Here is a 24885-nt window from a genome sequence, read left to right on the forward strand (position 1 = left end):
CCTGCTTGGAAGGACGAAGCAAGGAAATATTAGCGAGTAGTCACGGTATGTGTTAGAGAAGGAGTGCATGAGTGAAGATACAGGATTACAAGACAAGAGCTTAAAGATCGAGATATGAAGCTACTGCCAAGGGGGAGTCTGTTGGTGCATGAATGTCAGTAGTTCATAGTCTAGTGTCAGTAATCGAGTCTGTAATGTTATTTATGTTTTTGTTTAAAGCGAAGTTGTTAACAAGTTCGCCTAGGCGAACTTGTTGAACAAGCGAAGTTATGGACAACTTCGCCTGAACATATCAGGCGAAGTTGTCGTGTATATAAAGTCCTAGGTTACGGCTTTGTTTAGTGGTTGTTCGTGAGTTCAGTGAATCGTGTGATAGTTGTTAGCAGTTTTGGTTAACGAGTCTGTAATAGTGATATCGTATCACGTGTTCGGTTATCAATATAACGTGTTCGTTTATCGTATCGTGTTTGTTTGATTTGCTTTCTACACTCGTAACGATCTACGCAGGGATTCCGCACCTGAGTCGAACGCGATATCTCGTGTGATCCGTCCAGGGAACCTACACAAGTAATCAAGTATTCAATAAATTAACAAGGACAAATCACACCTGGGAATCCAAGTAAGCAAAATAACAGCAAACTCATGCACATAACAAATAAACTATCCTGTGTCAACTACAGACTGACTAACCGGTTAAACCTTAGGTATCCACGCTCGCTAACAGACGGCACTGATTATCAAACGGTCCCTACCAGTGTGACTCAACTAAGGGCAAACGTATGCTTTCTCACAATTAACAAGTCAAACAATCCTATAAGCAATTATCATAGCAACTGGCACACTAATCGTTCTGATCGAAATAAACCTAAACTGACGTTGTGCACAATAATACTAGACATCAATACTCATAGATTAACATCAACATAATTACAATCAATCTTTCTAGTACATGAGAAAATAACTGAAAGATTACAAACTATACATCCCGGGTATGACTCGAAGGATCTAGCCGTGTCTCGGCATCTCTCGGGCTTCGGTTATGATGGATAGGATCATGGACGGGGCCTTGAGATGATTGGGATCAATGCTTCTCCTCCTTGCTGCTCTAAAAATCGTATGGAGGGTGTAAAATTGCGTCTAGGGTCGTCAAAACATAATATAAAACAAAACCCTAACTTTCATGATTCTGGGGACCATCGCGTAGCGCGATGGTCTCCTCTCCTGGTCCATCGCGTTACGCGATGGAACAAAGTCAACGCTGCCATATTACAGGGCATCGCATAGCGCGATGTCCCACCTTCAACACCTATCGCGCTACGCGATGGGTCTCTTTTCTCAGCAATTCCAAATAAATGCCTCGGTTCGTGTGTTGGACGTCCCGGGTCTTCAGTCCATGCTCTTACAAGTCCAAATTAAGCGCGTTAAGTACCTGTGACCTGAAACACAATAAACATGTATGAAATACCAAAGTTCCTAAACTAAACGAGTAAAACGACTAAGTTAACAAACCAAAATATGTACAAATAAACCGAACATCAAGTAGCCAATCTTAATAAAAAAATTGCATATAAAAAGACATAATATATATAAGTTTGATGAACCTTAACGTTTAATTATTGATAAACGTTTTAACGGGAACATTATTTAAGCTTGAACGGTTTAGGAGAACTATTAGTATCATATTATACATATACATAAATGTGTTTAATATTACGATTTAGTTATAAATAGGGGCTTATATATGTATATATATAGTATAAATTATGAAGCTCGAGTAAAAATGAGGGAAAATAATAATTTCGGGGTTCCGTTTTATAATAAACTTTGTGTAGGTTCCCTGGACGGATCACACGAGATATCGCGGTCTACTCAGGTGCGGAATCCCTGCGTAGATCGTTACGAGCGTAGAAAGCAAATCAAATAAACACGATACGATAAACGAACACGTTATATTGATAACCGAACACGTGATACGATATCACTATTACAGACTCACGTTACCGAACAAACTCGTTAACCAAAACTGCTAACAACGATCAACTCGATTAACCACTATCAAGCCGTAACATCTAATATAAATACACGACAACTTCGCCTGATATGTTCAGGCGAAGTTGTCCATAACTTCGCTTGTTCAACAAGTTCGCCTAGGCGAACTTGTTAACAACTTCGCTTAAACAAAAACATAAATAACATTACAGACTCGATTACAGACACTAGACTATGAACTAATGACATTTATGCACCAACAGACTCCCCCTTGGCAGTAGCTTCATATCTTGATCTTTAAGCTCTTGTCTTGTAATCCTGTATCTTCACACATGCACTCCTTCTCTAACACAAACTGACACGACTCTTTGATACTTCCTCGCTTCATCCTTCCAAGCAGGAATATAAAAGATTTTCTTCTCATTAAGCACCTTCAGATCAGCTTGCGACAACTTTACCAAATGCATCGGATCGTAAACTCTAAGGAGCTCTTGTTCATCCTCGTCTTCCATCACCGCCTCTGCTGTCTCACAATCCACGTACCACCACTTTAGGTCTTTAAGCACATCCTTGGGCATTAGCTTCATCGGTACTTCTTTCAGGCACCGGATCGGTTTATACTTCATTACCATCCAAGGTTTTCCATCAGTTCTTAGACATCTATCCTTGTCCTCAACAAGTTTTCCCTTTTGTGGCTTCAACAGCTCAAACTTCTTCTCTTTTATACTCTCTCTCCAAACAATTTTCTCAATGACTCTAGCCATATTATCGTCACTTCGATTGATTAACCCCAATCTGGCTAAGTCTTTAACTTCACATTCCGGCAGTGTATTCAACGACCTTAACATTCTTTTAAAATACTGAACGCCGTCATACCGTTTGAGCACAAAGAGCTTCAACTGCTCATCATAGATCCAGCAAATAATCCCTTTCTTCGCTTCAGCATAGCCTTTGATATTATAATTCTTCTTGAACATGGTTGGAACAGCAGGCTTTTTAGTCTTAATAAACCAATGAGCATATCTTTCTTTCCACCTAGGCTGCTCCTCCCACTCTGTCTCATCATTCTCCATCTCAGTACCAATACCGGCTTTCTCAACATCTGGGATCTCGTGTTCAACATTTTCTTCTACTATCTCACCCTCTTCAATCTCATCTTCAATCACAATTTGTGCGACAATCTTCTCAATCTCCTCAATCGGTAGCACATCATCATCAAACATATCATCATCTTCTAGCATATCATCATTCAATTCTTTCAACGCATCTATCACATCATTATCATCATCAACCATCACCACCTCATCACCACCAACTGCACCCGCAGACTCCCCCTGAGCTGTGGAAGTCCCAAGAGCTTGAGTAGTTCTTGGCAACTCACCACCTGCACCTTTCGGTGCATTGGGATCATCGTCTCTGTCATTTCTCTTCTTCGTCCTTAACTCGTCGCCTCTACAGCCTGTCTCCCCCTGAGATGCCAAGAACTCCTTCATAACATCTATAATTCGCCCATGTTCAACCAGGAGGGACGACTGTAGTAGATTCTCTGCTACAAGGCGCTGAATAGCCTGGGTCTGGATAAAGTTTATCCTCGATTGCTCTGCCACGACCCGCTCAAGTGCAGCTATTCTCTCCGAGTCTGAGAGGGTTGCATCAAAAGCAAACCTCATGTTAGATGTACCTTGAGTATACTGAGGAGGGATCTCGAATGTAACCTGGACATCAGAAGCAGTTGTGGACGTAACCGCAGGTGGTATCGTGACCGACAACCCTGCAGTTGCGACGATCGTCGACTCTACAAACCGTGCCACCACCTCTTAAGGAGTAAGCGTTGGAGGTGGTAACGACACAATCTCCGGAGTCGTCGTCTGTAGTGTGATGGATGGGATGCCGACAGCTGATGTAGCCACCACAGGAACATCTGCGGCGCTTGTAACCTGTACAGAAGTAGGAACAATCGACATACTTGACAGTGCGGATGGAGCAAAACGTATAACTCGTGAAGTCTCTCCAGCTCCCATACCAGCACCTGTCCTTTCACGTCTTGATCGTCTGATCAACTTGTGTATATCCTCCTCTTCTTCTTCTGACTCACTATCATCCACTGTCCTCTTCCTCTTCCCCAACGTCCTCTCTCTAGTCACCAACATCCTCCTCGCCTCATCCATAACATCGTCAAGATCTGAGTCAGCCACCGTCGTAGCTGCTCTAGTTACACTCACTTCCCTAACCTGTGCAGCAGAGACCTGCACTTCTTCATGTGGATCAAAACGATCCATGTCGAAGAATCCTTGGCTGCCGAATGCAGCATCAAGGTCAACATCCTCCTCAGCCGATACAACAGGCACAGTAGGTACATCTCGAGTTGCTCCTGCCTGTTGTGGTTGAGGGTCTCTGAACTCGTCCCCCCGAGCTGGCACATACCCCGGGTTTATCAAGTACTCGAAGAGTGGAGTATGCCTTGGACGCAGTTCAGGCTTGCTCCTCGCACTGGATGTACGGCATTGAGCAAAGATACGTTTGCTCACATTCTCCACGTATCTTATCGGGCGTCGTTGAGGCAAATTCGGAGCCACATGGTTCAAATCATCTGGATGAATCTTGGATACATTATGAACCGCTCACAAGCTATCGCCCTCCTTTGTCAGTCGATCTCATAAAAGACCATCTGACTAAAGCTATAATGTTTGTTATAAGTCAAAGCAGTCATTGCTGACTGCATGGTCGCACCCATACCATCAGTGCCCGCCTTCCTCCCAGACATGCATACTATCATAACGTGCATGAGGAAGCGCCACTGATTAAGTAGGAACCCTTTCCGTCTCTGGGTATCGCCCAAAGGACCAGAATAGCCCATTCTTAGAAATGCCCCATCGCGAAACGGAGCAACAAACTCCGTTGGGTCATCCCTAGTCTCCTCACCGAATCGTAAAGCCACCCGTATCTGTTCAGATGAGAACTGAACTTCTTGATTATTGACTGTTGCTCTCATAACCGGGGGCTCAACACGACAATCGTACTCCACCGTCTGCCAGAAGTCCTCGATATTGGGTAAGGATATCGGCAGTGTCGTCGTGATTGCGTGGAATATCCTCGAGCGTAGTAGGAATGTGATTATCTCGCGATAATCCTCCACACCACTCGCTTCCGGGTCTAAGGTGATGAACATGTTGTGACCCGGGAAGAATTGCCTCTGATTATCTCCTCCGTCATCTCCTCCAGCACCTCCAGCACCGGCAACAGCAGCCATCTCTGCAACAAACGAACCAAGTTAGATAAACATTAAGACATAACACAAGTTCGCTTGTTACCATGAGCGAAGTTGTGATAAAAACTGTATAGGCGAAGTTAAAGTTGGGGAGAAGTTGGGAACAACTTCGCTTCATCTTTAAGTTCGTCTAATAATTGTTAAGTTAAAAGGATCCAGGCGAAGTTAATGATAACTTCGCCTCACCACAACATCGCCTCAAGCGAATTTAAGCTTCAGGCGAAGTTGAGTATCAGGCGAAGTTACGGATAACTTCGCCTAAACCTTAAGTTCGCCTGAATATGAATCGGCGACAGTGAGTTTGATTCAAACTCGAATATCTGGTGTTTCGGCCAATTTTGACGATTTAGGAGACTAAAACACATGGTATTAAGGCAGTCCGGACGATCAGTTTGTTCATGAACACGTAAAACAAGTTTTGAAATCGGGTATAGGTTTCGAACGTCCGAGGTCGTTAACCGGGTGTCAAAACATCCTAGGATTAACAACATCGAACATCGAGTATAAGATATAGAATCCAAACACACCTTGAATACTAATTGAAATCGGAAAAAAGATAATCGGATGAAAAAACGGATATAAGTTCGCTGTGAAGTTCGAGGATAAGTTCGCTGTGATTTTCAAATAATGACAGATGACCTTTGAAAATCCTTATATAGGGGCGAAGTTATACAGGCGAAGTTATGGTTAACTTCGCCTAGGCGAAGTTATTCACAAGTTCGCCTGTTTAACAACATCGCCTATATTTACAAAATCAACCCTTATAATTTGAACATTTTGCAATTAACTTTTAAAACTTCCCTTTAAGAATTAAATAACACGATCAAGTCCAAGTAACCAGTTATAAAATCATAAATCTAACTAAGTACAAGAAACTTTTAAAATTAAAGTATAAGGGATCAAATTTCAGTCTCGATAGGGACTACTACGTTTTAGAAAAGATCCGAACAGGAATCATACTAATTACGTGACTGTCACATAGATCCGTGTTTAGCTGTATTATGACATATAGAGACAGGTTGTAAGCAGGTAAATAACTTAAGATGGTTTTCATCGTTTCTGTGATACGAGTTAAGTTCAATTAAGCCTCAAAATTTAAGTGGGCAACAACTCAGAGATTATGATGCCTCCTATCTATTCTCAAAGCGTATTTGGCTTTCCCCAAGTCACCCCGAATTGACTTCGACCCTTAGTGTCTGATTAAGTTTGTAGTTACTCTTCATCTGCTTCCCGTTCTCTTTCTTACTCCATGATTAAGAAGTCTTGATATGTTGAACTCTAGAATGATTCAATAACTCATAAGTTTTTTTTTTTTTTTTTTTTTTTTTTTTTTTTTTTTATGATAAACATTTACATAGACTTCAGAGTAGTGACCAACTGCAAGTCCCGAATCTGGATCACTGCAGTTTCTTGAAACGCTATCTTCACGGGAATCAGAACACACATGGGCTCGTGTATGACTGGGTAATCGCTTTTCTGCCTATCATTCGGAAAGATATATATGAAGACATGCAAAACTCTTAAGGAGTTTCCACGTAAAATCAAGTAGATTTAGTTTGTATCACGTCTACTTTTACGCACCATAAAAAGTTACCATGACATACAATGACTGTCCTAAAGCCTTTTAAGCCTAATAACTTCACTAGTTAAGCACACAGAATTAGTATATCTATCATTTTCCAAGGTTGGATCAATTTTCTGATTAACATAGCAAACGTACTTCTTACGAAGTAGTAGACTTGAAAAATAATTTCATTTCCCTTTTTTAAAAAAATTTTTAACATTAATCGCCCCAACCAAAACAAAGTCTTCAGGTAAACGGCTATCCCGAAGATCCAATGGATCAGCTGGACCGACCACATACTAGTATGTGTCCTTCTAACTAATTAATATGATCGACTAATTTTAAGCGAAAGAATGAAAACTCATCATAAACCGCCCCGGTCACTTTCAGTCATCTGGTTAATGGCTATCCTCATATTCTACAAGTAGAAATGAGGACCAAACATATCCTAAGACATGTCCTTCAACTGTGGTAACCGACATAATTTTAAGCGATAGTGACGCCTTTTTTTTAATATAACATGAAAAGCATGGCTACTCGGAATTGATCATCCAATTAAACTCGATAAGGTTTTGAAATCTTGTTTTGTCAAACGCTTTAGTATAAAGATCAGCGAAATTATCAAGCGTATCCACCTTTTCAAGCACTATCAGTTTCTTCTCAGCACAATCCCGTATAAAATGATGACGTATGTCAATATGTTTAGTTTTACTGTGCTTCACGGGATTGTTAGTTACTGAGATAGCAGCTGTGTTATCAATGCAAATAGGTGTAAGTAAGAAATTCAGACCATAGTCGCGCAACTGTTGTTGAATCCAAAGAACCTGGGAGCAGCAGTTGGATGCTGCCATGTATTCTGCTTCACAGGTTGAAATTGCGACTGAAGTCTGCTTCTTGCATTGCCACGACACCAATCTGCCACCAAGAAACTGACATCCTCCAGTTGTTGACTTCCGACTCTGATTGCACCCTCCATAATCAGAATCTGTGTAAGCGACTAGTTCCAAGTCTCCTCCTCTCGGGTACCACAACCCCAGCTTTGGTTTGCCCTTGAGATACCGCAAGATCCTCTTCACACCCTTCATGTGAGATTCCTTTGGGTTTGCCTGAAAACGAGCACAAAGACAAACAGCAAACATTATATCAGGCCTAGAAGCAGTTAAGTACATTAAAGATCCTATAATAGCCCGATACTGTGTTGGGTCCACATCTGCATCACCGTCTGACTCAGCACCCAATTTGTGATTGACGCAGATTGGAGTGTCGAATGGAGTGCTGTCCTCCATCTTGAAGCGTTTGAGCACATCATGGACATACTTGGTCTGATGAATGAACATCCCATCCTTCTTCTGATCCACCTGCAATCCTAAAAAGAAAGTTAGTTCACCCATAGCACTCATTTCAAACCTTTTCTTCATGACGTCCTCAAACTCCTGACACATGGAGACTTTTGATGCAGCAAAGATAATGTCATCCACGTAGCACCAGCAGGAAGTCGCTTCCTTCTCTCTTAACGAACAACGTGCTATCAATCTTCCCTCTTTCAAAACCATTTTCAAGCAAGTAATCTGATAAAGTTGAATACCAGGCACGAGGTGCCTGATGTAGTCCATACAATGCCTTGCTTAACTTATACACGTGATCAGGAAAGTCTGGGTCAGGAAAACCCGGAGGTTGCTCAACATACACTACCTCATCAACTTTCCCATTCAGAAACGCACTCTTCACATCCAACTGAAATACCTTCATCTTCTTATAAGCAGCGAACGCCAAAAACAATCTAATGGCTTCCAACCTTGCGACAGGAGCGAACACTTCATTATAATCAATACCCTCTTGTTGATTAAATCCTTTCACAACTAGCCTCGCCTTGTTTCTTATGATAATCCCTTTCTCGTCTCTCTTGCACTTAAACACCCATTTTGTGCCTATCGCATGCACATGCTTTGGTTTTTTCAACCAAATCCCAAACTTCCATTTTCTTGAACTAAGCGAACTCTTCTTGCATGGCTTCGACCCACGAGCTGTCCTTGAGAGCCATTTGATAATTTTTCGGCTCAATCTGGCTGATAAAGCAGGTGTACAAGCATTCGTTGATTATCCCTGTCTCCTTAATGCTTGTGTAAATACAGGTGTGCTCATTCAAGCTACGTCTTGTTTGTACACCCGAGGACACATCACCAATCACATTCTCCAAAGGGTGATCTTTATGAATTCTCGTGGTCGGAACAGAACCGACATGCAAATTGTCTTCCAAGTTAGAAGAGAGCTCGTCTATGGTTGTTTCGTGCTGAGAGTGAAAAGGATTGAAAAATTCTTCTTCAGTCGAGGCAGCAGGGGTATTGACAGCATTTGATGAGGAAGGTTGACATTTATCGATCAGCTGTCTTTGCAATAGATTCTCTTCCTCATCAAGGATCATCTTCGTAGCAACTCTCTCTTCTTCTTCAGCAATATCCAAATATGGTATGTTAAAAGACTTAAAAAGTTTAACATAGTCGAAAAACTCAGCAGGTCCGTTGCTTGGTTTTGGCGGTTGGTAACTTGTGATATCGGTGTTACACACCACCTCAACCTTGCTGGTCGATGTATTGAAGACACGTCTGTTGGGAGTCCCAACAATATAACCGACTAAGATTCCTTCATCGGCTACTTCACCAAATTTAGAATTTGTCTTCAAAATCGAACAAGGGGACCTGAATGGTTCAAGACCACTCAAGTTGGGCTTTCTCCCATGCATAAGCTCATAACACGTTTTACCAAGTCTTTTAACAGTTAAGACTCTATTCAGAACATAACAGGCTGTAGAAACCGCTTCAGCCCAAAACACCACAGGAAGCTTCGAATCAGCCAGCATAGTTCTGGCTCCTTCAATTAATGTTCTATTCTTCCTTTCAGCCACTCCATTCTGTTGCGGTGTATACGGAGCGCTGTATTGGTGTTCAATCCCTCTCTGAAGGCAGAAGATCTCCATCTCAAAATTCTTGAACTCCGTTCCATTGTCACTCCTGATGAACTTAACCCTTTTATCCATAACGTTCTCAACTTTGGTAATCAAATTCTTCACCATCTGAGCCGTTTCGTCTTTTGATTTCAGGAACACCCACGAATATCGTGAGTAGTCATCAGTGATCACCAAGCAATAAGAAGTTCCTGCTAGACTTTTTGCATTCACGGGACCGAAGAGATCCATGTGAAGCAACTCCAGAGTACTGGCAATTGAATTGACTTTCTTGGTGAGATGGGATTTCTTGTGCTGCTTTCCCTTCTTGCACGCTATACATTTTTCTTCAAAATTGAAATTCTTCAAGGGAACGCCCAGCACAAGTCCATTCCTGACAATGTGGTTCATCTTCCGAAGATGAATGTGCCCCATTCTCCTATGCCACAATTCGGACTCTGATTCACTCGCTTTTGTCATAAGGCATGATTCTGCCGTTGCCATTTCAGTTGATCTCATATCCATAATATATGTATTTCTTTCACGTGGAGCCTTCATCACAATCCACTCCTCTGGTATCTGAAAACCAGGTTTCAACACGATCGCCTCATTCTTTGTAAAGTGAACGGTGTACTCCTTATCACAGATCTGCGACACACTCAGCAGATTATGCTTCAATTCTTCTACAAAGTTAACCTTCTCCAAAGTCATCTTTCCGTTTGACACCGTTCCCATTCCAGTAATCTTGCCACCACTTTCACCGGCAAAGCTCACACTCCCTCCTTGAACAGGTTTCAAATCGTGTAACAAGTATTTGTTACCCGTCATGTGCCGGGAACAGCCGCTATCTACAACCCAAAGATTGTTGGCAGCCCTGTTCAACTGTTCCTGCACAATAAAGCAAAAGATTAGAATTTAGGGACCCAAGACCAATTGGTCTTGGATCTATACATCCCAAACTTTGGCTTTCCAAAGTTAGTATCTCGATCATTCCTGTAAGTCCCATTAGAATATCTCATTGAAGGTTGATAGTGAGGCCTAACAAACCTTTGTGAATTGAAAGAATTATAACCTGTGGTTTGGTTATTAGCAGTGTAAAACTGAGATTTGTTTCTATGAAAACCTGAATTAGTCACATTTTTGAATTTTAAGTGGTTTTCATTTTTAGCAGCATGATAATTAGGTTTATTCTCAGCTTTAGTAGGCCTTACACCTCTGAATCGCTGTTTCAGAGGGCAATTTGCAACAAGATGTCCTAATTGATTATATCTAAAACAACACCTATGCTCAACCTTTTTATCAACCGGTGTTTTAGATGTCGAGGCTATATTACCGCCCGTTCGTCTCACATATGGTGGGACGTACGGGTTTAGTGGAGTACTCCTTTTATTTGTTTTATCTTTTTCTCCACTCTTGGGTAACACAACCTCCTCTTTTGCCTTACCAGACTCGGATGACTTATCCGAAAATGACGAGACTGGACTTTGATCAGAAATTTCAACACTAGAAACAGGCGAACTTGTTTCGCCTCTACTAACATTTGGTTCTTTAATAGTTACTTTAATTGGCACTGTCTGAGCAACCTCAAAGTCAACAGATTTCTGAACACTAGGGTTAAAAGTGTAATTGTGATTATACGGTGGTGGAACCTCATGATAACCGATTCCTCCCCTCTTGACAGAGGAACCTTGATCACTAACAAGGTGATCATGAATAGCAGAGGAATTTCTGAACTGCTCCAGTTTTCGATTCAGTTCCACCACTTTCACCTGGTGGTCAGCAATCTGTTTTTCTCTCTCAGCAATTAGTTTGGTCTTTTCTTCCAAAACTTCATAACTTAAATCAATCACTTCAATTTTTTCAGCAAGTTTTGTTTTTAAACTTTTAACATCTTTTTCACAAGCTTTTATTTTAATTTTATAATTATTTTCTCTTGATTTAATAAAGTGATGATCTTCTTTTAAGGTTTTAAATTCAGCATCCAAACTAACATACTGATCAGTTATGGTTGCTAGTTGCTCAGACAAGTTCTCACATTTAGAGCATGTAAGTTTAGAACATACCTCGGAGCGCTGGTCATTAACGTCTGCCATAAGAGCTTTTTCCTCTCCGGTAACCTTCTCACTTTCTTCAGTTTCTACCTTTGCCAAATTTGTCTGCTCAAAAGTTTCTTTAGAAAGCAGGTTCCAGTTGTATTCACCATCTTCTCTGGACATCATGGCACTATAATCTTTTCTACCCTCACTTTGCTGTGGAGACCTACCCTGACTTCGTTCCACACGCTCATTCCTGCATTCTTTTGCAAAGTGACCGTTTTGCTGACAATTGTAGCATCTCACCTTTGCCTTGTCAAACCCCGGCTTTCCACCGACAAACTTCATTCCAGTCTTATTCATAAACCTTTTCACCCTCCTCACAATCATGGCCATCTGCCATTATAGATCCATTTCTTCCATATCGTCAGCATCAATCTAATCGTAATCTTCATCCAACATAGCTGGATCAACAATCTTCCCTTTAATATAGTTCTCATAGGAAGCAATAAAAGAAGCATAGAGACCAAAATGCTCTTCAGCAGACTTGACACTCATAGGCATCTTAGAGTAGTTGTTGCTGGGAATACTTGGAGAGCAACTACTCTTGCTTACCTGGGGTTGAGAACCACTCGATCCAGCTGCTACATAGCAAACATTCCCATTTGTGTTAACTGATACATGCCCCTCATGTGATGAGTTGGGGCCCGACTCTCCCTTTGTGTAATAGGCAGCAGATTCAGTCTTCGATCCTGAGCTAGTGTTGACTTTAGCTCCATACATACCTGGATCTTGAACCTGATCCATAGGTGTCTCTTTTCTGACCATGTTAAGCTCAAAGGTTCTGAGCTTGTTGACTGCCGTTTCTAGATCATATGTGGGAAAGTCTTTGTCTTCCCTCATCAGCACAGTGTACATCTCCCATTTTGGTGGGAGAGCATCTAGAAGCTTCTCAACTATTTCTTCTTCTCGGTAGGAAATGGAATAGTTGCTCAATTCAGTCATCAGATGGTAGTATCGAGTGATAATATCATCTAAAGATTCATTCTTCAAATACTTGAAGACTGAAAACTGGGTTTTGAGCAATTTTATTTTTGAAGCCCGGATTCCTACATTCCCTTCAAATCTGCTCTCAAGAGCTTCCCAAAGCTCTCTTGCTGATGTGTACTTTCTAAACGTATGAAGGATCTCTTGTGGAAGAGCCATAGTAATAGCAGCATGAGCCTTGCCCTCAGCCTCATACATCTTTTTCTCTTCTTCTTCCATTTTACTATACTTCTTGATTTGGTCACGACCTTCATACTCCATAATTGGTGGAATATAACCATCCTGGATGCATACCCACATCTTCGCATCCTGGTATTTGACGTACTGTATGAACCGATCCTTCCATGCAACGAAATCGGTTCCCTTCAGCAATCTTGGGGCCTTAGTAGCTGACCCTGCTTCAACTTCCATCTTCACTAACTCAGAGATGTTGATCGACGACATCTTTCCCGAAAAGTAAGAAACCTGAAAAGTTAATTTTTTTTTTTTATATTAAAGTACTGTAGGCGAAGTTACGGATAACTTCGCTTGAAGTAGGCGAAGTTGTAGAGAACTTCGATGAAGAACTTCGCTGGTAACACTGCTGATTAACTTCGCTGATTCTTAACTTCGCTTGAGGTAAGCGAACTTAAGACGTAGGCGAAGTTGTAGAGAACTTCGCTTGAGTTAGGCAAACTTAAGAGGTAGGCGAAATTGTAGAGAACTTCGCTTGAGTTAGGCGAACTTAAGAGGTAGGCAAAGTTGTAGAGAACTTCGCTTGAGTTAGGCGAACTTGAGAAGGTAGGCGAAGTTGTGGATAACTTCGCTTAACCTTATATCTTCGCCGAAACCCTACGCACAGTGACGGCAACTTCGCCTGATGAACACGGAAGATTTGCAGATCTGTAAATCGGATTTTAACGAGGTTTTTGACGGTGTAAAGGCTTGAACACGATGGTAGGAGGTAAGAATGATCAAAAACACTGAAAACACGTCCCGCGAATAGTCGAAACGGGACGATTTCTACACCCGCGTGAATATCCCGAACCACACAATCGAGCAAATGCTCTGATACCAATTGTAGGTTCCCTGGACGGATCACACGAGATATCGCGGTCTACTCAGGTGCGGAATCCCTGCGTAGATCGTTACGAGCGTAGAAAGCAAATCAAACAAACACGATACGATAAACGAACACGTTATATTGATAACCGAACACGTGATACAATATCACTATTACAGACTCACGTTACCGAACAAACTCGTTAACCAAAACTGCTAACAACTATCAACTCGATTAACCACTATCAAGCCGTAACATCTAATATAAATACACGACAACTTCGCCTGATATGTTCAGGCGAAGTTGTCCATAACTTCGCTTGTTCAACAAGTTCGCCTAGGCGAACTTGTTAACAACTTCGCTTAAACAAAAACATAAATAACATTACAGACTCGATTACAGACACTAGACTATGAACTACTGATATTTATGCACCAACACTTTGTTTATTTGGAGCTATATATCTACTTTGAATACCAAAAATGTTTTAAAATGCATGAAAAAAATAAAATAAGTAAACCGGGTCCAGGGGGTTCGAACCCGCGTCGTGGGCCGGATCAGTGATTTTACACAAAACGCACCAGCCACCAGGCGGGTGCTTCAGCTTGCATTTATTATTACCTTGCAATTTATTTAAACAGACGCAAGCAGAACCCCATTTCAAATGCAAACCCTAGGTTTTGAATTTGGATTAATCATTTGTTGTAAGGTTAAATTGATTTAGGGTTATTGATATTTGGTTAAAGACGAATCAAATACAAGTTTCAATTACCGATTATGATGACGAATTAAGGGTGATCGGTGATCCACCACTTGCGACTTCAAGAACGAATTCGAAATAGGTCTCTACGGCTTTGCTAATTGCAATTAGGTTAGGGTTTTGTGTCGTGAGGCTAAGATGAATGTGTGGTGCCATTTAATTGATTTTTAATTGAGTTTATATGGTGTAATGAGGTCATAGATAACCGCAGTTTAATCCAACGATTTAGCTGTCAATTCTTCATTGTTTACCAAAATTAGAGTGTTGGTTGATTCGTTTTTTGATCAAGGATTGATTTAGCAAGATAAATTTTACGATTAACCCGTGAATTAAGGATCAAGAAAAGTGGGTGTGTGTTTGTGTGTGTGTGTGTGTCGGCGACGGATTGAAGAGGAAAGGAGGGAAAAGGTTTTGCTTTAACTGCAATATGGTCCTTGGTCTTTGATTGTGAGTTCTACAATGGCAGGATGTTAGTTAGGGGGGGTGTTTTCATATATTCTATATAGTTGTTATCAAATAAATAAATAAATAAGCAAATAAAATAAAGTAAAAAAAATGGGTCGGGTTTTAAACTCTGAAATTTGACAAATGTTACAATTTCAGTCGGAGCGTTTGGGTCTATCTTTTCAAACATAAGTATGAGGCAAGTGACCGTTTAATTGATTTTTGTAGAATGGTTAAAACTCAGTTTAATAAAAACCTGAAAAGGATTAGGTGTGATAATGGGGAGGAGGAATTTACTTCAAATCACATGGTTAATTTCTATGTCGAACAAGGAATTGTCAGTCAAACCAGTTGTCCACACACACCACAATAAAGTGGTGTGGTGGAACAGAAACATAGACATTTGCTTGAAATGGCAAGGGCTCTTAGATTTAAAGCAAAACATTAGACTAATTTTTGGGGTGAGTGTATTCTCACAGCCACACATATCATCAACCGAATCCCCTCAAAAGCCATTAACAATCAAACCCCATATGAAGTTCTTTTTAAACAAAAACCCAACTATGATGAAATGAGAGTTTTTGGTTGTTTGGTGTATTATCGAAACACTGAAACTAAAGGAGACAAATTTGAAAAAAGGGGGAGTCCCTGAATATTTTTGGGGTATCCATCGGGAACAAAGGGATAAATATATGACACAAAACGCAAGAATATGATCGTGTCAAGGGATGTGAAGTTTGTCGAAAATGTCCTCCCCTATGCAACTATTGACACATCAGATGACGAAGGAGACCCTAGCATTTTTGAATTCCCTAATTGGTATTATGCTAAATATGATGATGCATTGGGAACTATCAATAAAAATACAACCAATATACTTGATTTGAACAACAGTGAACAAAACACCAATCATGGACCACCACACCAAAATGAAACCAATTTTGGTCCACAAGATTAAGATGAAACTCCTTTGCAAGAATTCGTACCTGACCAACAAGTTGAAAATGAGATTGGGCTAAATGCTCAAAATGCAGAGACTTTTTTGAGTAGGCATGATTCTAGACCACAAAAGAAATTGAAAATATGCCGCAAGTCACTGATCCGCCAGATTATGTCCATAATATACAACCAAGCACATCAAGTGGGCCACAGGCCCAAGTTGAACAGCATTTAAACACTACATTAACGAATAATGAGGAACCGGTTCGGGAAAAAAGAAGCCGATCACGACCTCAGCACCTCGACGACTATGTAGCCAAGCTACCACCATCCGTAGGTCATGCACTACCCGTTGCAAATCAAGAGTCCTCAACGGTTTATCACTTAGCCAATTTTATTTCTTATGAAAAATTCTCCAATATACATAAAGATATTTTAGCGGCCATCAGCTCAAACTATGAGCCAAAATTTTTAAAAAAGCCGTACAGGACAAGAAATGAAGAGAGGCAATGGGGAGAGAAATAAAAGCAATTGAAGCAAATGGGACGTAGACTCTTGAGGAATTACCAAAGGGCAAACGTGCAATAGACTCGAAGTGGGTCTATAAAATAAAATACAAGCCAAATGGTGAAGTCGAAAGGTATAAGGCAAGACTCATTGCAAAGGGGCTCACCCAATTGGAGGGAATTGATTTCCACGATACTTTTGCCCCGGTCGCTAAGTTAGTTACCGTCCGAGCCTTGTTGTCCGTTGCAGTTAAAAGGGATTGGATTATCCATCAATTAGACGTAAACACCGCCTTTTTGCATGGAGACTTGGATGAAGAGGTCTACATGAAAGTTCCAAAAGGTTTTGAGAAAGGAGGAAACAAGGTATGTCGACTAAGAAAATCAATATATGGCCTAAAGCAAGCTTCTCGAAATTGGTATCACAAATTTACCATGGCCTTATCTACACTTGGCTTCAAGGAATCACACGCTGATCATTCCCTATTTACATATAAAAAGGATGGCTCCTTTGTGGCAGCCCTTATATACGTCAACGAAGTAATCATTGCTGGAAATGACGGTGTGAAGATACAAACTACAATAGACTATCTTGAAAAACTATTCAGCATAAAAGACCTGGAACACTTAAATATATTCTGGGCATTTAGGTTGCTCGTACCTTCGAAGGGTTGGCTCTTAGCCAACGAAAATACACATTAGACATACTTGAAGATAGCGGTATGCAAGGGTGTCGTCCAAGCTTGTTTCCTATGGAACAAAACCTGAAGTTAGATAAAGAAAGTAAAGAACCCGAGGTCGATGCAAATCAACACTGGCTTTTGATAGGGTGGCTACTTTATCTTCAGGTGACTTGACCGAACCTCACTTACTCGGTAAATATCTTGAGTCAATTTGTTGCCGACCCGCGACATAATCACATGGAAGTGGCAAATAGATCGAGTTCTTCGATATTTGAAAACCGCACCTAGTCAAGGAATGCTTCTTCCAAAAGTCGGTGGTATGAGTTCACGACATACTCGGATTCTGATTGGTTGGGTTGCTATTCACTAGAAGATCGAGGACAGGTTATGTTTTGCTTTCTGGTGGTGGACCAATTTCTTGGAAATCTAAGAAGCAATCGGCGGTTTCTCTTTCCTCTGCCGAGGTTGAATATCGAGCCATGGCAAACACCGTTAGTGAGACTCTTTGGGTTCGTTGGCTCCTAAAGGAGCTGAAAGTTAAACTCATTGGCCCCACACCTCTCTTTTGTGACAATCAGGCCGCCATACAAATCGCCAACAACCCCGTTTTTCACGAACGAACAAAGCACGTAGAAATGGCTTGCTAATTTGTTCGAGAATGCGTTGAAACAAAAGAGATTAGATCTTTTCACATTGCCGATTTATTGACCAAAGCACTTGGGTCTTTACAACTTCATGCTCTCTTTGGCTAATTGGGTTTTCGAAACCTGCACACTCCAACTTGAGGGGGAGTATTGGCATCTTATGTTCGGCCATGTATTCATGCATATATTTTCGGTGATTATGGTTACCTAAACTAGGTTCCTTTTACTATTTAATCACTTTGTAATATCTTATTATTAAAGATATCAAAATTACCAAAGTTTGTTAAGTTCAAAGTCAGGTATGTAGCTAAGGGGGTTATATAAAGAGTTGGGATTGGTTACAGGGAGATATATATTCTCGAATGTGGTGAAACAATCATCAATTAGAGTGATGTTGGCCTTAATTGTTGATAGAGATTTTGAAACTGGAACAATGGATGCTAAAACAACTTTTCTTCATTAAACCTTGAAGAAATCATTTACATGAATCAGCCACATGAATTTGAGGTTGAGGGTAAAGATTAAAGAAGACAGACGAGGTGCGTTTACTAAAGAAGTCCTTGTGTGGTAACGAACAATCACCGAGGCAATGCTACAAGAGATTTGATGATTATATGGTCACTCGTTGTTTTAAAAGAATTAGCTACGATAGCTGTGTCTACTTCTAAGGAATACACGACTGGAGAGTTTGTGTTCTTGTTATTATATGTGGATGATATGATCAAGAGATTGTAGCTACTAAGAAATTGCTGATGAAAGAATTTGATGTGATCAACTTGGGTGAAACAGGTGTTGCAAAATTCTGCCTAGGCGCTAGCTGAACCCCAGCGCCTCAAATTTGGTTAATTGGAGCCTCTAGACACTAGTAAGACAACATCGGTCACAGTCATCAAAAGCAGTTCCAAATCATCCGGGCCAAATTTAGGCCTAGATTTGGAACAAAATCGGTCAAAATCGGTGGTAATCAGTATGACTAATAAAGTTATAATCATTGGTGATTGATTTTTGTCTCAATTCTTTAACCTGTTGTTTTTTGGCTTTCAACAATTTGTCAATCAAATGAAAAGAAAACACAGCAAAGGCACGGTGAGTGTCACTGAGCTTTGATTAGAAAATTGTATATTTTATTGATCTTATAGTCACGGGCCACTTTCTTTAGTGGCCACACTGACTCCTCAAAAGACAAACATACACCACGGACTGGATTTACATGCTAAACTCACATGACTTAACTTCAGTACTTCACTACCCATAGTTCTATAAATTCCTTATTCCTCTATATGCACACACACCAATAACTAACACAAACATGGTAGTAATCAAAGGGTATTATGTTTTCCTTAGGTGTGTGTTAATAATAACATTCATTCTATCAGCTAGCAGCACCATTGCACCAGCACCAGCTAGCAGCACCATTATTTGCAATGTCGAAATGACGGATCTTTTGGAATGTCTTCCGGCTATTACTGGTGCACACCCGCCAGCACCTACCTGGCAGTGTTGCAAGATAATGCGCAGGGTCAACCTCCCATGCCTCTGCCGCTACAAGCCACAGCTGGCAAAGTTTGGGGCCAACCCTGTTGCCGCCATGGCCATACCGAAGAAATGCGGTATGAAAGCTAGACCGAGATGTTAAGTCGTATCGGTAAGCAAGTGATCACACTCTTGTTTGATTCATTTGATATCATGTGTTGTTAATCAAGTGAGCTTCTATGCTCCATTTAGCCGTTGTAATGTAATGCTTGAACGTTTTATATTTATTTATGTCGATAAAGAATACCAAAAGCGCATTTGAAAGTTAATTATTATTTTTCTCAAAATTAGCTACAACATTATAAAAGCACGGTATGCTAAACACGATTTCATGGATGAAAAACATCATCCATAAACAAGAATTCGTGTAACCTGTGCAATCAATCTGCGAACGTGCCATGCCTTTAAACGAAGGGCTGATCACCAACATGTGTAACTTGGATCAGTTATCGCCTTTTGATTTTTCATGGAAGATCTCTTTTTCTGTCTATTATTTCATGTACTTTGTTTCTTCTGAGGTTTGTCCTATGAAATATCGTTGCTACGGGCCCCACCGAATATAGGTCGCATGTAAGTGTCATCGAATCTCCTCCAATAGGAATGGATTGTGTAAACCGGTCTTTCCATTAGCATGGATATGTTCTCTTTTGCTCTAGAGAGATTTTCAGAAGCTGATTCTTCAAAAGAAAGTAACGGAAGTGTCAAATCGGCCTCCTTGGGGGAATTTGTTCTAGATGGACGGTCGTTACTTGTATTAGGAGGCAGAAGATATCTAACAAGCGGCCTTGTCAAAAAACCAAAAACCTGAAAACAAAGTTTCTGTTAAAATATTTTCAAGCAAAATCGGTTTACACACGTGGCAGTGGAAATAAATAATAAATACTTACAACTGTACTGAATAATACGACCACATTAGTCGTGGTGATCATTGTAGCGTTAATAGGATCTAGCGTCACACCAGAGAGAGTAAACTAATAAAAGGAATGATGCTTATTGTGTTAAGTCTAGATTAAAATGACAATATTAAAGGAATTATTTAACAAAAAGGTACCTGTTTAAATGCCAAAGCTACAGATACAGCACCTCTCATCAGACCTGCCCACCAAACTACTACCTAAACCATACAATAACTGTGTTACCAAGGTCCAACACTGCTACATTTATGGTTGTTTTTTAAATTGGTGTATTTATCCTTTCTTCCAATAACAAATTTCCAATCTTCAGGGTAAGAGCAACTCATTTTCTTGTGCATAAAAGTAGTACTAGTAATAATGCTCAGAAAAGAGAATTACCTGGTGTTGTCCTGTGATTTTTGATGAAGGGTCGTCACCTTTATGCATGTAATTAGCAATAAAAGAAAGAGGAAACACAAAAGCAGCACGCCCAACCAATATCAACATCATCACAGTGCTGTATATGCCTATTGAAGTCCAAAAACTGCAACAAAAAGAATAATGATACAATGAAGAAAAATGCTTTAATTTTCAAAATGATTCGTCACACATGGTCGTTGATCTAGATTAACTTCAATGGAAGACCAATAATACCTTAGTATGCTCATTTTCCACTTCTCATAGTCCAGCGCATCCATTCCCACATAGAGAAATATGAATGTTTTCTGCAATAAAAGACATCGCTGCAAAAGCATGCCTGAAATTACAGAATTTTCAATATAAATTACAACAATATGACCTACAAAATGAGTATACAAATGAGTACTTTAGTTGATCAACTGGTAAACAATAAATATGCAATCTGAGCCATATATACCTGGTTGTAATTCTAGAACTTTCGGTTACATTATGCCATGCATAGTGTGACATTAGAACTCCAGCAAAAAAGACTGTCAATATTCCACTAAGTTCAAATAACTGCACAAACAAGAGAAACCAATCTTTAGGACTCGATTTTCATTATTCTGAGTTTAATGTCCTAAGATTCTTATAGTTATCGATAAATGGCTCATTACCTCTGCCAACATGTACGACAAATATGCTATCAGAATCTTCAAAGAAATTTCGCGTACACTTGAATGCCTGTTAAACCAATCATATATAAACACAATAGCATCATAATACGTACAATTATTTATAATCTACCAGTATTATATAAACACAGTAGCTTCAACTTCATAAGCATGCATTCATTCAACTGATTTGCATTTTCAACGGTAAGTATATACCTGCCAAAGCCCAAACCTCTGAGAATATATGATGCTAAAAGCCCAGCCTGCAGAAAATTAAGCAAAAGGGGATAAAAACGGGTCCAGGCTGGTTAGTTTGAACTTTAAAGACTGATTTAGGAACAAAATTTAACTTACAGTAACACCAAGAGCAGTGTTTGTAGAGAATAAATACAAGAAATCCAATAAGATTCGAAGAGCAGCCTTGACACCAAGTGCATTTGAAGTGATCTTCCGAACCGCATTAAACAGAACAACCGATGTTGCATCATTTACAACTCCTTCACCAAAAACGAGACTGTAGAGCAAGGGTCTCTTCTTGACGCAAAACCTGCATATCAATTCGTGTCAATAATTACAGTTAAAAAAAGGCTCAGATTACATTATTAGAAGCGTTGTTGTTGTTTATGGATGTTGATACCAACCTGTAATGTACAAACGGTATCGGTAGATGAGAATATGGTCCCGATACCTGCATAAAATTAGTAGATGACATTAACTTTACTATTTGGATACAACCAAAAGGAACGCACTGATAGACTATCTGGACACAACTAACGTGTCATACGCCCCGCAGAACAGCGAAAAAAGTTCTCATATTATGACAAGTGGAAAATGGTCATACGAGTCATATGGTTGGCGAATCATACGGCCGTTATGATATGTTTGACTAATAAAAGAATGATCGAGATGACCACCGACAATGTCTTGACATCATGACTTGTATGATAACATTCGGCCTTTATGACCATTTTTCATCCAATCATGTTGCTATATAATGTGGCATTCTCTCGTGTAGATTTGACGTCATAATACCATTTGGCCCGTATGACAGTACTATCATATGGCCCATATGACACTTGGGTAAGAACTGGTGTTTGTATAGCAAGCCTCTTTTATTCAAACAACCACAATCATAATATGAATAAAGAAAAAGAGACAAAATTGAAAGATCATCATACTAAGATACTCGCTGATTGTCAGTCCCTTGAGCCCCAATTTTGGGAACAGCCACCAGCAACCTTGATGAAAACATTTCAAGATCAGATGAAATAATACATGAATGAACACCAAGAAGATTGTAATTTAATTACCAGCCGCAACAATGGACGTCGATATGAAAACACCAGTAACTCCAAACAGCATAATCGGGAAAAAGTTATGGAAAAACTGTTTCTTCTTCACCGAAAATCTGTGACAAAGTAGACATAAAAAGTTAAAAACCACACAAATTAAATACAATCATGAAGATATAATAAATAGTGAAGTTTACCCTGCATTAAATATTATGGGTGGAAGAAGATAACTAAAAAAGAGTTCTTCATCAAATCTCAACAATTGAGAACTTTTCCATTTGCTTGTGCATAAGATGATTGTCCCAACAACACAACCCTGTTAAGTTCAAAACTGAAATCAGTTATTTTCAAAAAAGGGTCCGCTATACACACACTGTCTAACCCTCTGTCATCTAATTCCACACCGTTTAAAACAGTTATCTATGGAGGTCAGACGACCATTTTCACCCAAAGTTTCCAAAGGTCGACCAATTTATGGTCAGAACGACCGTCTGGACAGGGCGAAGTATACCTATGGCCCAGGGTGGCTCCACCTCGTTTTTTTCCAAAGGAGTGTAAATTTACACGTTTTTGTATACGTAACGTGAATTTACTCTTTTTAACATGACCCCTCGTTTATGAAAATTTTATTGAGTCCGGCCGCCACCCTACGTTTTCGTCCAACCTTCGCCGTTTCTTCCAACTATTTCCCGGACGACAGTTATGACCATATTTGACGTTTAACATTTTTGAGGTGAAATTAGATGACGGTGACGTGGCTATAGCATGACCCGGAAAAAATATGATGATATATTAATCATGAAGGGGAGCACATACGATGATGATGGCGGTGATAGACTCGTTAACCCATCGATATTCATCCAGCAAGTGTCCGATTACTAAACATAAACACAATACGGCGACGAATAATGTGATGGGAACCACTTGACGGTGAGTAGTGTTGATGGCTACATCGGTGTAAGAACTGGTGGTGTTGGGTATGAGCTCCATGGTTTGGGTATGGATATCAAACTCCAATGATATCCTTTTATTATTATTATTATTATTATTATTATTATTATTATTATTATTATTATTATTATTATTATTATGTTGTTGTTGTTGTTGTTGTTCCGGTAAGGAAGACAAAACAGGCAGAAGATTTAGCAGTTAGCGGGCGGATTTTTGTATGACAAGGATACACGTGTTATTTTATAGAGTTTTAAGGTTTTCTTTTCTTTGTGTTTTTGTTAGCTTTCTACTTCGTTGTGTGTGTAGGATTGGCGGACTTGTCGGGGGTTATCAACTGTTGGTTTCAACCCGTAAGCTAACTTTCGGAGAAAATTAGGAAATTGATAAAATCAACCATCATTTTATTGAAATACTAAATTTTATTTTCTATTATTCATTTTTATTATTTATATATGTATATTTGGATTTTAATTTTATTTATCGTAAGAAAGTTAATAATTAATATACTTAAGTATTGATGATAAAATGGTTTAATAAATAAATGATATATTATAATCTGGTTTAAAAGCTATCTAGGTTTGGTGATACACATTACCCGTTTATTTTCTTTATTATAAAATTGTTTTTAATTATAAATAATATGTTTTTCTAAATAAAATAGAATATTAATTTTTAGTATATCCCTATTTTATAGGATTTTCATATCAAATATTTTATGAGATTAATATTTAATATAATGAGATGTTATAACCCGTTTAAGAGCTATCTGGGTTTGGTGAGACCTTTACCCATGAATTCGGGTCAAATGCGTGAGAAACCTTCATTTACAAATAAAGTAATCTGATATGACTGTTTTATATTTTTTATTTTTTAATATTTATTTTTTGGATTTTAATTTTCTTTATTGTAAGAAAGTTAATTATATACTAATTAGGGTTTGATAATGAAATGGTTTTATAAATAAATGATATGTTATAACACGTTTAAAAGCTATCTGGATTTGGTGACCCATGACCCGCTTATGTTTTTTTACTATAAATTTGTTTATTAATTATAAATAATATCTTTTTCTTTTTAAATTGGATATTAAATTTTAGTATATCTCTATTTTATAGGATTTTCATATCAAATAATTGGTAAAATTAATTTTTAATTTAATGAGATGTTATAACTTGTTTAAGAGCTATCTGGTTATGGTAATTAAGATCCATACTTATGAATTTGGGTTAAATCAATGAGAGACCTCAATTTAAAAATCAAGCAATCTGATGGCTTCCATAAAA

The 24885-nt window shown here is 39.3% G+C and overlaps 1 pseudogene across 1 annotated transcript; it reads right to left on the reverse strand.

Annotated features, from left to right (window-relative positions):
- Window positions 1-19851: 19851 nt before the first annotated feature.
- Window positions 19852-23671, reverse strand: LOC143585754 (sodium/hydrogen exchanger 4-like; annotated as a pseudogene). The gene is made up of 14 exons (XR_013144594.1): window positions 23468-23671; window positions 22849-22967; window positions 22670-22767; window positions 22538-22597; window positions 22001-22047; window positions 21714-21906; window positions 21576-21622; window positions 21363-21429; window positions 21164-21264; window positions 20941-21043; window positions 20686-20830; window positions 20445-20507; window positions 20281-20364; window positions 19852-20197 (listed from the first exon to the last, which is right to left on the reverse strand). The product of XR_013144594.1 is annotated as a sodium/hydrogen exchanger 4-like (transcript).
- Window positions 23672-24885: the final 1214 nt, after the last annotated feature.

This window comes from Bidens hawaiensis, unplaced genomic scaffold (genome assembly GCF_021521415.1).
Source record: "Bidens hawaiensis isolate Kalapana, Puna unplaced genomic scaffold, B.hawaiensis_p1.1 tig00034163_1, whole genome shotgun sequence".
In the NCBI taxonomy this organism is placed as follows: domain Eukaryota; kingdom Viridiplantae; phylum Streptophyta; class Magnoliopsida; order Asterales; family Asteraceae; genus Bidens; species Bidens hawaiensis.